Source organism: Halyomorpha halys, unplaced genomic scaffold, assembly GCF_000696795.3.
Source record: "Halyomorpha halys isolate HHAL.00 unplaced genomic scaffold, Hhal_1.1 Scaffold284.1, whole genome shotgun sequence".
In the NCBI taxonomy this organism is placed as follows: Eukaryota; Metazoa; Arthropoda; class Insecta; order Hemiptera; family Pentatomidae; genus Halyomorpha; species Halyomorpha halys.
This window is the reverse complement of record NW_027105232.1, coordinates 142489-149580: the sequence shown is the minus strand read 5'-3', so window position 1 is coordinate 149580 and position 7092 is coordinate 142489. Positions and strand designations below refer to the sequence as shown.

Genomic DNA, 7092 nt, shown 5'->3' with positions numbered 1-7092 from the left:
ATTATTTTAATATTTATATTATTTTATTAATAAAAACGACTTGCCACATGCCGTCCTCAAATAGAAGTCCTTGCCATCTTTTCCGGTCTTGCCAATCTCCTTCCTCTGTTCAACCTTCTTAATGTAATAAACTGGAAATATGCAATACTCGATTACTTTTCATTGTGTAGTACTTTTAGTACTCAGCCAGTCTTGTGAGTACTTATTAATTATCTGATGTTAAACAGGTACAAAACGTAATTGTGATTTATATATGATTACAAAATGTACTCAGCCAAATTCATCTCAGCACTTTTCCATTTCCATCTAATCCTTCATCATTAGGAGCTATATTTATGCAAATAATTTTTTTCCCCGATATTGAAGTCTAGTATTAAGGTAATGTTGTCATCACATAAATATAATTAATTAAATTTATATAATTATATGATACCTCGGCTTCGATGTATTTTAACTTTTCCTATATCTATGAAATTGGGATGCATTGATAGGTTATCACACAGTTTTTATCATTTAATTTTTTTTTTTTACCCTCGGCCATGGAAACCAGTACTTTATGGTATATTGGTAATAACGTCTAATTTGGTATTCAATTAGAATAACCTACTCGATTACTTTTAAATACTCTTTGTAATAAGACTATAATAGGATAATAACAGTACCATAATTCCGAGTAATTGGAGAAAGTAGAAAGTACAAGTACTCAAGAGATGAAACCTGAGTACTTTTGGTACTTATCAATAACTTAAGTAATGACTAAAGTACTGGGTATTCGAACCGTAGGAGTGTGTAAAATACTCAGTATTTTTTAGTCTGAGTACTTTTTGATCACTTCTTCTGTATTCAGCAGTTCATAACATCATCAATATTACCGATCTTCCGCAAGGATTCTGCTTAAGTCCAATATTATTCAATTTATTCATAAGTGACTATCCAAAAATGAAAATGTTAATACAGCTCTCTTTTTCTGAGACAGCGTTACATTCCTCTATTAGACGAGAAGAAACTTTAAAAAATTAAAATTAAAGAAACAGGAGCTGCAATTTTTACAAAATTACATCCTATTTTTCCCCCGAACGGCGATTTAAATTATATATAATTTTATCCCTTCTCCGAGACTGGTTTTATTGTTTGAATATAATAAATTATGTCCAAATGAAATCTCAAACTCTCTAACAACAAACATTATTAATCAGGGAAATCTTAAATACAAATTTACAAAATTTACACCTAACATCCAATAATTAATCATTTTTTGGTGGCTATTCTGCCCAGGTCAATAAAATTAGTCAAATTAACCTATTCTTACGTTCTTTGTCGAAAAACATTTTTCCTTCTACTAATAGGTAATGCTAATAGTTCAAAAAATACATTTGAACTAATTTCCAAATATAATAACAATAACAATACCATTAAAACCTGTTTCGAACCATGTCATTTTGGATCCAGTTCAATCTTAATTTTCTATAATCTTATCACTTCTTCAAAATTTGTTTTATTGTTTAACAAAATAAATTGTACCGAAATCAAATCTCAAACACTCTTTATTATTACTTTAAATGTCCAACGTTTCGGTCTACCCGGTCATTCTCAAAGACAATCTTAAATATAAATTCACACCTCACAAACAACAAAACTTTTTTGCTGGCTATTCTACCCTGGTTAAATAGTTAAATTAATTTATTTTGTCACTTTCCTATTCACTTTTAAAACTTTTAATTACAAAAATGATATTGTTATCATCCACTTATCACACAATATTATAAATGATTCTACTATACATTTTGCCATACATAAAATACTTATGATTTCGTTATATAACTATTATTCAACCAGCATATTGATTTAAAATTTGAAAGTGCATAAAAAACTACATACAAAATGTTTCCATATTTTAATTAGGATTCAAAACAATCCCACAGATATAAATTGATATTCTATAAATTAGTATTAAGGTACATCATTACATTTACCTGTCCCATATGGAGTCCCGGACCAACAAAAAAAAATCTTTGTAATACTTGTATTTTTTTTTTAGCCTTACAATTTTCAGCGATTATTCATATTACTCAAGTACTAAGATGTATTCGGAATTGAATAAAGACAGGATATAATTACATATACAAGTTCATACTTAACTTTTAAATTGGTCTGTCAATTTAATAACTGAAATAAGAAATTATAACTCTTGCTGCTATAAAAATTGACAACGTTAAAGTAATTGCCCTTATTTGAACTAGATCCTTTAGTTGCATGCTTCTAAAAGGATGTGCAGAAACCGTCCAAGTGTTGAGGGGGGTCATTGGCCTCTCAGCTAATCGATATTCCAGTCTGCTAGGATATTGTTGCTAGTATTCCACAGGTCCAGGTCATTTAGTTTAATAGTTTATCTTTTGAAGTCCTGTTATCAGTTCTGGTTTACCTATGTCAGATCATGAAAAGGCCTTTGAAACTGTTTGGCGTATTACAAATAAATAATCTTAAACCAACTATGAATGAATAACCTATCATATTTTATTTGTATTCTCTATTATTTGCTATGATGTGGATAATTTCATACCCAGTTCATTTCAGTTACAATAATACATTTTTATTTAGGTTCAGGAAAAAATAATTGCTTCCTAGAAAATATTAATAGCCAGTGAAAATAAAATAAAAATTAAAATCAAAGTCTTGAACATAGTTATTCTAAAAAATGAACTAATCTCGTGCTGCTAAACTAAATTTATTTTTACTCGACTACTTTTTGTTGGAGTATTATAAATTTATTATCTTTTTTATAGCGATTTAATTGGAAGTTAGATCATTTATATCAAACGAATAACTATTGTAGATTTATATACATGTATATATTGTCACTTTTCCAGTTTCTCTACCTAATACATTTTATAATTACAAACGGTCAATTAAATCATTGTTAGATTTTCTCTCACTTCTTATTTTATTCTTCTTTCATGTTATAGATAAAAGATGTTTATCATGCCGATGGCTGAACTTTATGAAAAATACAATTAAAGGGTCTCTCTTTTAGGAAAATTAAAACTTTTTAATTAATTTTTTGACAGAAAAAATTTAAAATGTTACCTAAAACTGTTAAATCGAAAAATTATTTCAAAAGTTATCCTTTTTTAAATTATACTAAAAGAGAGAACCTTTAATTGTATTTTTCATAAAGTTTGTGAAAATTTTCTCAGTACTACTGTGAAGAAAGCTACGGATGTATAAGTAATTTTTATACTAAACTCTTATTTTTTTTTTAATGATAGCGCCTCGGATAATGATAATAATTGATATAATATAATGGATATATAATATATTTTTTTGTAATATATTTGATCAATTTAATATATATATTTTATATATATAAATATATGTTTGTAACTGACCTCATTCAAGCAATCTCCTCATTTATATATATTTTATATTATATATTAATATTAATTATATATTAATTCATCAATAAAATTCATTGCTAAGACCAATCATATTAGGTAAGGAAAGTTTCTCTAAAAAATCATTTATTAGATTTTTTCTTTATTTTATAGAAGACATTTAATTATTTTGAATGTTGAGCAACTCATTACGTGAATGTAGTAGTGTTGATCCTCTAGTAGTATTGATATTCATGAGGACCCTACTAATGAGACCCTAGTACTGTTTGCTAACAGTACACAGTACACCGTGACCCGGCAATATATTGTGCCTCAGTTCATTGATCACTGGCTCCAATTTAGCGGCGATCAAGATGGTCATGATCCCCTTGTAGTGATTGCCTCCTATGAGAGGCCTAGGTAATTATTCTCAACGGTTCATTGATGATTCCCAACGGTTCTTGTTATGGTTTTGGAGTTGTCTAGAAGCAAACTTTTTATCATTTTTTATTTCCTTAACATAGCATATGTCCTTCTTGAATTTTTCTATTATATGTGTGGATATCGTATATTTTAAAAAAAATTATGATATCTTTGATTATTTGACCGTTGATTGCTATTACGCTGCTGCGTTTTCAAAGACATATATGTTTTTTAATTGCAAGACCATAACTTTATCGGGGAACTGTTAGCTTCCATTATGCTCAATAAACAATAAAATAATGGTTACACAATTTAAAATTATTACATTAATTTCCTTATTTTCACAGCTTTAATATTCCTTTATCATTGTTATCTTTCTATTTTTTTTTTTTTTTTTTTTGTTGATCATTATTTCGTCCTGATATATATGAATGAAAACATAGAATTCTAATACCCATTGCCCTTGATTATGGTAGATTGCATTGATATTCTCAAATAAAAGGAGTATCAACAAAAAAAAAAAAGAAATATCAAACATAAAACAATTTTTGTGGTTTCTTAAATATTTTGAACCAGCACTTTGTTCTCTCCCCGATTTCATTAAGATGATTTCCACTCTGCGGGTAATTGAATCTTTTCACCTCACTCAAAATTTTTACTTTTGCATGAGAACGGATATGAAGACCGGAAAGGATAAGCAATATATCTGATACTAAGGGATTTTTCAATTGGAGTGAAAGTTCCTGAAATCAGGATGTTCCAGCAAACTAAATAATCATCTTTATATATTAACTGTATCAGTAGATTTTATCATTGTGAATCTAACTAATTTTGAACATTAGTTTTTGCTGTTATAAATGAAATACGGAACTTCTATTATATATTTATTTTTCTCCAATGGAGAAAATACGTATTGAGTATTTCAGAACAAGAAAAATAATTCCCTATTGAGGTTTGTTCATTTAGCTTTTCTTAAAGAGATATTAACTTCCAAAGATTTTAATTGTTATGAATTATTTACGTTATCTTAAATAAATTAATTTGTGTTCCAACTGCTTTATCAATGTAATATAAACATTAACATTTATTTTATATATAATCTTTACAGTTTCTTTAAATAAAATAAATTTTATCTAATTTCAGATTCAAAACTATCTATATTTCTTTATAAGTCCGATGTTTCGGCCATCCTCAAGAACAATCTTTAATACAAATTTAGAACCACATAAATTTTTAAAAACTTTATACTTGCTATTCTGCCCGGGTTAATAATTTCAGTCCAAAATTGCCCTATTATGTCGATTCTTCACTTTAAATTAAAACTTTTAATCACAGTCAGTTTACACGATTACATTTTATTGTTATGATAAACTATTATGCTGAAATTTTTAGTAAACTCAATATGTAATTGTTGGTAAAATTTTAGTTATAAGATGAAATGTTCGAATTCTTAGAATATACAGATATTATATAAATGTGAAAATGAGGGGTGTATGTATGCAAAAGTATGTACTTAATAAAAATTCAGTAATTATGTTTTTAAATAATGTTAAATTATAAGCAACAAATAAAAAAAGAATGTTAATTAAATTGTAAATAAATTAATATTAGCAATAAAGTGATAACAGAGCCCGAACTTTGAAGGTAGTTTTTTTTGTTGATATTGTTAATGACGTTAATAAAAAAGAAAAAAACATTTTTGAAGAATAGTTGTGTATTGAAATTATGTGGTTTTTAAGTGAATAATCAATTTTAAAAAGAATGATTGAAACCGAATTTAATATTAATTTTGTTTCTTAACGATTTAATGAATTATGACAATTCAATCAGTAATGTTCAAAAGCATTAGTATATGTGTGGAGACAATATAGTTGTTATTTGATGACAATTTTTATCGGTTGTCTTCTTGAAAATGGCCTAAGGGCCGAAACGTTGGAAGTTTTTTTAAAATAAATAATGGAGGACAAAAGTGGATCATTGAAGTTTGTGTTAATAATAATATAAACCGCTCTCAAACAATCAATATAGTAAATCAGTAATCTAATTATTTATTATAGCCTAAATAATTCATAAAATTGAAAATCTTTAATCGTGAATGTCTCCTAAACGAAGTATTTACAGAGATACCTTCGTAGGAATTTTGTTATTGTTTTGAGATAATGAATTCATATTTTCAGTTAGGACACTTAACCCTATAACATTCTATGTAATAAATTTATATAAAAATACGTATTTTAGAATTATTATTTTAAGTTTAATACAATACTTTGCAGCTATACCGTTTGCAAAATGTCGTAGGTTCTGTACTCCTTGGAACCCTTCTAGGTGGAGCCGTGACGTTCGGAACGCTGGCCTACCTGATGATCCGGACGGGAGACAAGAACGGAATAATGAACGTCCTTCGGGGTATGCTCAAGAAGAGGGTCTTCAGTGGGGAGCAGCAGTCGGAGCCCTCCAGGTCTTCGGGCTGTCTGCTGGATCTCAAGAACCCGAGGAAAGCGTTCTTTGACGATCCCACTTTCTTCGCCAAAGTTGAATAAAGGGTTTAAAAGAATCCTAGTTCTTGGATTTCATCCAGTTATTTTAGGATTGGCTTGCTTTAGGTTTACAAAGATTCGATGGATGTAATATTTTAAGTACATATTAAGTATTGTCGTAAAAAAAACACAACAAATTAAGAGCTTTGTTAAGAAAATTTTGTATTAAAACAGTTAATATCAAAATTTAAGGAAATGTATGATCTGACTCATTTTTATTTAGAATTATAAAATTAATATTATCAATATTTTAAAAAACAATTTAAGGATATTTGTTCATTTTAATAAAGGGTTGCAGTTGAAGGAATAGGAATTTAAACTCAAAGACGCGATAATTAAAGCAACTAGTTTTTGTTTAATATTTTATTGTTGAATAATTCGATTTACTTTAGCGATTCATATTAGCTATACAATTTAAATTAACTATTTTATTATTTCATGATTAAGTTAATTTGTTTATATTTATATGTCATAAGTTAATTTTGTGTCCTTTCACAATGTGATATATGAAGAATATGATCCTGTATAAATTAAATTGAGTATTGGGTAATTATAGTATGCCTTTTCACACGGCATTATATTATGAATGCAATTTGAAAATTCAAAAATTATGGAAATTTTCAAGCTTACTTGAAATTAGGTTGAAAAACCTGCGCTTGGTAGGTAGATCAGTTTTACAAAAATGTGAAGGAAATGAGAACACTCCCTTAGGGAGCTTCCTTCAACCTGTGCCCTCCTCACGTCACTTGTACCAGCAGGGC

At 27.9% G+C, this 7092-nt stretch overlaps 1 long non-coding RNA gene across 1 annotated transcript in view; it reads left to right on the top strand.

Moving 5' to 3' along the window:
• Nucleotides 1-6348, top strand: part of LOC136796373 (uncharacterized) — an 11175-nt gene extending 4827 nt beyond the window's left edge. The window contains exon 2 of the long non-coding RNA XR_010844079.1: nt 6093-6348. This is a non-coding gene — a long non-coding RNA (uncharacterized lncRNA). The remainder of the gene's footprint in view (nt 1-6092) is intronic.
• Nucleotides 6349-7092: the final 744 nt, after the last annotated feature.